Source organism: Pseudophryne corroboree, chromosome 8 (assembly GCF_028390025.1).
Source record: "Pseudophryne corroboree isolate aPseCor3 chromosome 8, aPseCor3.hap2, whole genome shotgun sequence".
In the NCBI taxonomy this organism is placed as follows: Eukaryota; Metazoa; Chordata; class Amphibia; order Anura; family Myobatrachidae; genus Pseudophryne; species Pseudophryne corroboree.
Window position 1 is genome coordinate 168,390,868 of NC_086451.1, and position 8,066 is coordinate 168,398,933.

Here is an 8,066-nt window from a genome sequence, read left to right on the forward strand (position 1 = left end):
TCCATTGGTGGCTGCACAGTTCTCACCTCCTAGAGGGGCGAAGGTTCGGGATTCAGGACTGGATCCTAGGGACCATGGATGCAACCCTCCGATGCTGGGGAGCAGTCACACAGGGGGAAAACGTCCAAGGAAGATGGTCAAGTCGGGAAAGTTGTCTCCACATAAATGTTCTGGAGTTAAGGGCCATTTAATAACTGCAGACACAGTACGCACTGGGACGGGTGCCCAGCATCCTCTACGGACTAAGAGAAAAGGATTTACCGGTAGGTATTAAAATCCTATTTTCTCTAACGTCCTAGAGGATGCTGGGGACTCCGTAAGGACCATGGGGATAGACGGCTCCGCAGGAGACATGGGCACTTTAAGAAAGACTTTAGTTCTGGGTGTGCACTGGCTCCTCCCTCTATGCCCCTCCTCCATACCTCAGTTTGATACTGTGCCCAGTGGAGACTGGGTGCTTTTCAGGAGCTCTCCTGAGCTTTCTGACAGAAAGTATTTTGTTAGGTTTTTAATTTTCAGGGAGCACTGCTGGCAACAGACTCCCTGCATCGAGGGACTGAGGGGAGAGAAGCAGCCCTACTCTCCGAGTTGCAAGGTCCTGCTTCTTAAGCTACTGGACACCATTAGCTCCAAAGGGATTAGCTCCAAAGGGATTGGTACGCAGGATCTCACCCTCGCAGTCCGTCCCAGAGCCGCGCCGCCGTCCCCCTCGCAGAGCCGGAAGATAGAAGCCGGGTGAGTAAGAGAAGAAAAGAAGACTTCAGAGGCGGCAGAGGACTTCATGATCTTCATTGAGGTAACGCACAGCACTGCAGCTGTGCGCCATTGCTCCCATACACCTCACATACTCCGGTCACTGTAAGGGTGCAGGGCGCAGGGGGGGCGCCCTGGGCTGCAATATAAACCTGTTTTTGGCAGAAATATAACATATATACTAGAGATGAGCGGGTTCGGTTTCTCTGAATCCGAACCCGCCAGAACTTCATGTTTTTTTTCACGGGTCCGAGCGACTCGGATCTTCCCGCCTTGCTCGGTTAACCCGAGCGCGCCCGAACGTCATCATGACGCTGTCGGATTCTCGCGAGGCTCGGATTCTATCGCGAGACTCGGATTCTATATAAGGAGCCGCGCGTCGCCGCCATTTTCACACGTGCATTGAGATTGATAGGGAGAGGACGTGGCTGGCGTCCTCTCCATTTAGATTATAAGAGACTGAGAGAGATTTACTGGAGCTGACTAGGAGGAGTACTGTTACTGTAGAAGTGTAGAGACTGAGTGGAGAGAGTTTACTAGTGAGGACAGTGCAGTTTACTTTATAATCCGTTCTCTGCCTGAAAAAAGCGATACACAGCACACAGTGACTCAGTCACATACCATATCTGTGTGCACTGCTCAGGCTCAGGCCAGTGTGCTGCATCATCTATTATCTATATATAATATTATATATATCTGTCTGACTGCTCAGCTCACACAGCTTATAATTGTGGGGGAGACTGGGGAGCACTACTGCAGTGCCAGTTATAGGTTATAGCAGGAGCCAGGAGTACATAATATATTATATAGTGAGTGACCACCAGACACACAGTGCAGTTTATTTAATATATCCGTTCTCTGCCTGAAAAAAGCGATACACACAGTGACTCAGTCAGTCACATACCATATCTGTGTGCACTGCTCAGGCTCAGGCCAGTGTGCTGCATCATCTATATATATTATATATCTGTCTGACTGCTCAGCTCACACAGCTTATAATTGTGGGGGAGACTGGGGAGCACTACTGCAGTGCCAGTTATAGGTTATAGCAGGAGCCAGGAGTACATAATATTATATTAAAATTAAACAGTGCACACTTTTGCTGCAGGAGTGCCACTGCCAGTGTGACTAGTGACCAGTGACCTGACCACCAGTATATATAATATTAGTAGTATACTATCTCTTTATCAACCAGTCTATATTAGCAGCAGACACAGTACAGTGCGGTAGTTCACGGCTGTGGCTACCTCTGTGTCGGCACTCGGCAGCCCGTCCATAATTGTATATACCACCTAACCGTGGTTTTTTTTTTCTTTCTTTATACATACATACTAGTTACGAGTATACTATCTCTTTATCAACCAGTCTATATATTAGCAGCAGACACAGTACAGTGCGGTAGTTCACGGCTGTGGCTACCTCTGTGTCGGCACTCGGCAGCCCGTCCATAATTGTATATACCACCTAACCGTGGTTTTTTTTTTCTTTCTTTATACATACATACTAGTTACGAGTATACTATCTCTTTATCAACCAGTCTATATATTAGCAGCAGACACAGTACAGTGCGGTAGTTCACGGCTGTGGCTACCTCTGTGTCGGCACTCGGCAGCCCGTCCATAATTGTATATACCACCTAACCGTGGTTTTTTTTTTCTTTCTTTATACATACATACTAGTTAAGAGTATACTATCTCTTTATCAACCAGTCTATATATTAGCAGCAGACAGAGTGTTTAGTGCCGCCGCTCACCTTGTCAGCAATCGGCGTACGAGGTTACATCCAGAAAATGTGGAGAAGATGATGTTCATTAAAATGAATTATAATCAATTCCTCCGCGGAGACATTGACCAGCAGCAATTGCCTCCACAAAGTACACAGGGAGCTGAGATGGTGGATTCCAGTGGGGACGAATTGATAATCTGTGAGGAGGGGGATGTACACGGTGATATATCGGAGGGTGAAGATGAGGTGGACATCTTGCCTCTGTAGAGCCAGTTTGTGCAAGGAGAGATTAATTGCTTCTTTTTTGGGGGGGGTCCAAACCAACCCGTCATATCAGTCACAGTCGTGTGGCAGACCCTGTCACTGAAATGATGGGTTGGTTAAAGTGTGCATGTCCTGTTTTGTTTATACAACATAAGGGTGGGTGGGAGGGCCCAAGGACAATTCCATCTTGCACCTCTTCTTTTTTCTTTTCTTTTTCTTTGCATCATGTGCTGATTGGGGAGGGTTTTTTGGAAGGGACATCCTGCGTGACACTGCAGTGCCACTCCTAGATGGGCCCGGTGTTTGTGTCGGCCACTAGGGTCGCTAATCTTACTCACACAGTCAGCTACCTCATTGCGCCTCTTTTTTTCTTTGCGTCATGTGCTGTTTGGGGAGGGTTTTTTGGAAGGGACATCCTGCGTGACACTGCAGTGCCACTCCTAGATGGGCCCGGTGTTTGTGTCGGCCACTAGGGTCGCTAATCTTACTCACACAGCTACCTCATTGCGCCTCTTTTTTTCTTTGCGTCATGTGCTGTTTGGGGAGGGTTTTTTGGAAGGGACATCCTGCGTGACACTGCAGTGCCACTCCTAGATGGGCCCGGTGTTTGTGTCGGCCACTAGGGTCGCTAATCTTACTCACACAGCTACCTCATTGCGCCTCTTTTTTTCTTTGCGTCATGTGCTGTTTGGGGAGGGTTTTTTGGAAGGGCCATCCTGCGTGACACTGCAGTGCCACTCCTAGATGGGCCCGGTGTTTGTGTCGGCCACTAGGGTCGCTAATCTTACTCACACAGCTACCTCATTGCGCCTCTTTTTTTCTTTGCGTCATGTGCTGTTTGGGGAGGGTTTTTTGGAAGGGACATCCTGCGTGACACTGCAGTGCCACTCCTAGATGGGCCCGGTGTTTGTGTCGGCCACTAGGGTCGCTTATCTTACTCACACAGCGACCTCGGTGCAAATTTTAGGACTAAAAATAATATTGTGAGGTATTCAGAATAGACTGAAAATGAGTGTAAATTATGGTTTTTGAGGTTAATAATACTTTGGGATCAAAATGACCCCCAAATTCTATGATTTAAGCTGTTTTTTAGTGTTTTTTTTGAAAAAAACACCCGAATCCAAAACACACCCGAATCCGACAAAAAAAATTCGGTGAGGTTTTGCCAAAACGCGTTCGAACCCAAAACACGGCCGCGGAACCGAACCCAAAACACAAAACCCGAAAAATTTCAGGCGCTCATCTCTAATATATACAGCTGGGCACTGTATATATGTATGAGCCCCCGCCAATTGTACAGTTTAAGCGGGACAGAAGCCCGCCGCCGAGGGGGCGGGGCTTCTCCCTCAGCACTCACCAGCGCCATTTTTTCTCCACAGCACCGCTGAGAGGAAGCTCCCCGGACTCTCCCCTGCTTATACCACGGTAGACAAGAGGGTTGAAAAGAGAGGGGGGGGGCACATAATTTGGCGCAAATTACATACAGCAGCGCTACTGTGCAAACATTAAGTTACTGTGCTATTCCTGGGTTATATAGCGCTGGGGTATGTGCTGGCATACTCTCTCTGTCTCTCCAAAGGGCAGAGCCGGCCATAGGCATAGGCAAACTAGGCAATTGCCTAGGGCATTTGATATGCCTAGGGGCATCAGCAACTTCTGCTGATTAAAATGATATGCGGCATGCCTATATTCTGTGTGTAGCATTTCATATGCAGATACAGCCACAGTCTCACACAGTATATAGGCGTGCTGCATATCATTTTAATCAGCAGAAGCTGCGTGTGCATCCTAACAACATAGCAATGCAAATAAGATGCATTTTAATAAAAAAAAGGTGCCCCAACGTTAGCATTGAGGCAAGATTTATGAGGACACATCTGTATCCAAGCAGAGGCAGAGGTCACAGTGTTAGTGGCAGTGTGAGTGCTGTGTGCATGTGAGTGGGTTGATTGTGCAGTAGTGTTCGGAATATGAGTAAGGAGCATTATGTGTGTCATGTAAAAATGCATTAATAATGTGCAACATATGTGTAAGGGGCACTATGTGTGTCATTATGTGTATAAGGGCATTAATAATGTGCGGCATATGTGTAAGGGACATTGGTGGTCATTCCGAGTTGTTCGCTCGGTAATTTTCTTCGCATCGCAGCGATTTTCCGCTAATTGCGCATGCGCAAGGGTGGTCATTCCAAGTTGTTCGCTCTGTAATTTTCTTCGCATCGCAGCGATTTTCCGCTAATTGCGCATGCGCAATGTTCGCTCTGCGACTGCGCAAAGTAAATTTGCTATGCAGTTAGGTATTTTACTCACGGCATTACGAGGTTTTTTCTTTGTTCTGCTGATCGTAGTGTGATTGACAGGAAGTGGGTGTTTCTGGGCGGAAACTGGCCGTTTTATGGGTGTGTGAAAAAACGCTGCCGTTTCTGGGTAAAACGCGGGAGTGTCTGAAGAAACGGGGGAGTGTCTGGGCGAACGCTGGGTGTGTTTGTGACGTCAAACCAGGAACGAAACTGACTGAACTGATCACAGTTGTCGAGTAAGTCTGGAGCTACTCAGAAACTGCTAAGAAGTGTCTATTCGCAATTCTGCTAATCTTTCGTTCGCAATTTTGATAAGCTAAGATTCACTCCCAGTAGGCGGCGGCTTAACGTGTGCAATGCTGCTTAAAGCAGCTTGCGAGCTAACAACTCGGAATGAGGGCCATTATGTGTAAAAGGGCATTAATAAAGGTTGTCATAATGTGTAAGACGCATTATGTTTATAAGGACATTAATGATGTGTCTCATATGTGTAAGGGGCATTACTGTGTGGAATTATGTGTATAAATGCATTACTAATGTGTGGCATTATGTGTATAAGGTGCTCTAATATGTAGCGTTGCGTATAGAAAGGGCATTTACTGTGTCGTCTAATGTGAATAAAGAGCAATAGGGTGTGGTGTAATGTAAATAAGGAGCAATTCAGTGTGATGTAATGTGAATAAGGAGCACTACTGTGAGAAGTAACGTTTATAAGGTAAAGTGATACTACTGTGGGATGTAATGTGAATTATGGACACTATCGCGTGATCAAATGTGAATAAAATTGCAGTACTGTGTGGCGGAATTTTAATTGGGGGTACTATTGTGTGGACATGCCCATTGCCAGCAAAAACACACCCCTTTTTGGACTGTGCGCCAAATGTGCGAACTGTTCCTGTTTAAAATATAGGGGGTACAAACACCAAAATAAGTACTGTTATGGGTGAGGGTTGATGGTGCTGGGAAAGAGGTGCAAGGTCAGAGGCGGAACCAGCGGTGGTGCTAGGGGGCACCAGGCAAAATCTTGCCTAGGGCATCATATTGGTTAGGGCCAGCTCTGCCAAAGGGCCTTGTGGGGGAAATGTCTTCAGTAAAAGCATTCCCTGTGTGTGTGGTGTCGGTACGCGTGTGTCGACATGTCTGAGGAAGAAGGCTATATTAGAGAGAAGCGGGAGCAAATGAATGTGGTGTCTCCGCCGACACCTGATTGGATGGATATGTGGAATGTTTTAAATGCTAGTGTAAACTCATTGCACAAAAGATTAGACAAGGCTGAATCTTTGGGACAGTCAGGGTCTCAACCCATGCCTGATCCTATGTCGTAGGGACTGTCAGGGTCTCATAAGTGCCCACTATCCAGATTGTTGACACAGATACCGACACGGATTCTGACTCCAGTGTCGATTACGATGATGCAAAGTTACAGCCAAAATTGGCAAAATACATTTGATATATGATTATGGCAATAAAAGATGTTTTGCACATCACAGAGGAGCCCCCTATCCCTGACAAGAGGGTACATATGTACAAGGGAAAGAAGCCTGAGGTAACCTTTTCCCCTCACACGAGCTGAACGAGTTATGTGAAAAAGCTTGGGAATCTCCTGCAGATTTCCAAAAGGATTCTTATGGCGTATCCTTTCCCATCAACGGATAGGTTACGATGGGAATCCTCCCCTTGGGTGGACAAAGCATTAACACGCTTATCCAAGAAGTTAGCCCTCCCGTCCCAGGATACGGCTACCCTCAAAGAGTCTGCTGACCGCAAACAGGAGATTACCCTGAAGTCCATTTATACACATTCAGGTACCTTACTCAGACCGGCAATTGCGTTGACCTGGGTGTGTATGTGTAGTGCTGTAGCGGCATGGACGGATACCCTAGATAAGGATACTATTTTATTGCCCCTGAGGCATATAAGAGATGCTGTCCTATATATGTGTGTATGCAAACTACAGGTGGTGCTACATGGCTCACACCCTTTTACTTGTCTTGTAGAGCAACTCTGGAGCTGTTACTGGGTCCAGCTGCTGCAAGAAATCAGCTTGAATGCTTCAGGGGCTGGGGCATGGCCAACATGAGCCCCACACTGATGGGGGTGTATAAAGCGATCTAGGGGTCATCCAAGCGCAACCCCACAAAGGCCGCCATGCCCTGCGTGACCATTTTCTCTTTTCATATGCAGACGAGGGTTGCAGCCAACTATACCCATTGCTTGGATGACATCACCATATGCGAATCCATCTGCTGCAGGCCTTCCCCCAGGAATGCTTGCACTAGTTGTTGCATTTGGTTTGTTGTTTGGGGGGTGCTTCAGTATTAGGCAGCCTTCTGCCCTCACACATTCATCTGAAAATGTGTTCTCCCTGCAGTTGTTGTCCCCAGATGAGAGTTCCCTTGTGCTGCCTCAGTTGAATCTCCTTTACTTGACGGAGGTGTGCCTGAGCAGCGGCCCTCCCCAGCCCTATCTCAAATCATACTTATTTTGCTTAGGTGATACCATGGTCATGAATATTGTTTTCCCAGGGTGAGGTTCATTCATTGCATTCTGGGTATGCTGACCTCTGTGATTTCCCCAAATGTGGGAATCTCGACTGCATAATTTGTGGTAGGGGGGGGGGGGGGGGGGGGGGACTGCATTTGTGCTTTCCCCTGGTTGGCTCTGGTATAATTTAGATCTCATTGTCTCAGGTCTCTCTCCAGCCTAGTTTGCTGTCTGTTTCCACTTCTCTTTTCTTGAGCCCCTCCCTTCTATGCCCTTGCGCACTTTCCTGACTTCTCCCGTCTGCTTACTTTGTGCCTTCCAACGCACAATGCGAACTACAGGTGGTGTTGCAGGGCCCACACCCTTTTATTTGCCTTACAGAGCAGCTCTGGAGCTGTTACAGTGCCCAGCTGCTGCAAGAAATCAGCTTGAATGCTTCAGGGGCTGGGGCATGGCCAACATGAGCCCCACACCAAAGGAGGGTGGGGGGTGTTCAATGCGAACTAGGGGTCATCCAAGCGCCCCTTATCTCTTTTCATA

At 47.4% G+C, this 8,066-nt stretch overlaps 1 pseudogene; it reads left to right on the top strand.

Moving 5' to 3' along the window:
* Nucleotides 1-7,517: 7,517 nt before the first annotated feature.
* On the top strand, nt 7,518-7,696 carry LOC134952388 (U1 spliceosomal RNA; annotated as a pseudogene).
* The last annotated feature ends 370 nt before the right edge of the window (nt 7,697-8,066 follow it).